The following is a 763-nucleotide window of genomic DNA, read 5'->3' as shown; positions in this document are numbered from 1 at the left end:
GGACCACAGCCATCGCGGCGCTCGTGGCCGGTGGCGCACCTCCACGGGGCTCGGGACGTCCACAGCGGTGCGAGCTGTGCACCGAGAGGCGGGGCCGGGAGCATCTCCGCCGCCGCTGCTCCTCTCGCGTTGCGGCCGACGTAGAGATCAGGAAGGAGAGAGGAGGAGACCAGTGGGTGTGGCGGTGGCAGGATCCAGGAAGGAGGGAGGAGGAAGAGAGGAATGGGGTGTGGCGGCTGTGAGAGGGAGGAGGGAGGAGTGCGTGGCTGTGGATGGGGAGCTAGGGTTGCTGCGGGCGTGCCCAATGGGCTCCTCGCTCCAGCCCCAGGCAAGCCACGGGACGCGCGACGCAGGGCGCGCGAGGAAAGGCTCACCCGGTCGAAAATGACCCAGCCGTTTCCATCCAAGTGGCCACAGCGCCGGCCCACACGTCATCCCTCGCCACGATCCACCAATCGGTAAAAACGAGCATGCTGAATTCCAGCGACGATCGAACGGACAACGCGCGAAAAAAGATCTGGTCAACACTGATCGAACGACCAACGAAGGATGTCATCAGGGGAGCCTCTTGTGAGAGCGAGTTGGCTAGCGTCTGTTTTGTTTTAAATACCTTTTTTCTATTCTAAACTCTTCCATTTAAACCCATCAGATGCCTCCGAGACGTGACACCGGTTTTGCTTTCTCACCGGAGCTCATCCAGTTGATCCAGCAGCAGAATGCTTTGATGCAGTTCTTAGTTCAGAACCAGGGCAACAACGACAAC

This window comes from Triticum dicoccoides, chromosome 7B (genome assembly GCF_002162155.2).
Source record: "Triticum dicoccoides isolate Atlit2015 ecotype Zavitan chromosome 7B, WEW_v2.0, whole genome shotgun sequence".
Taxonomy (NCBI): domain Eukaryota; kingdom Viridiplantae; phylum Streptophyta; class Magnoliopsida; order Poales; family Poaceae; genus Triticum; species Triticum dicoccoides.
The sequence above is the reverse complement of the archived record's forward strand: the minus strand, read 5'-3'. Positions refer to the sequence as shown.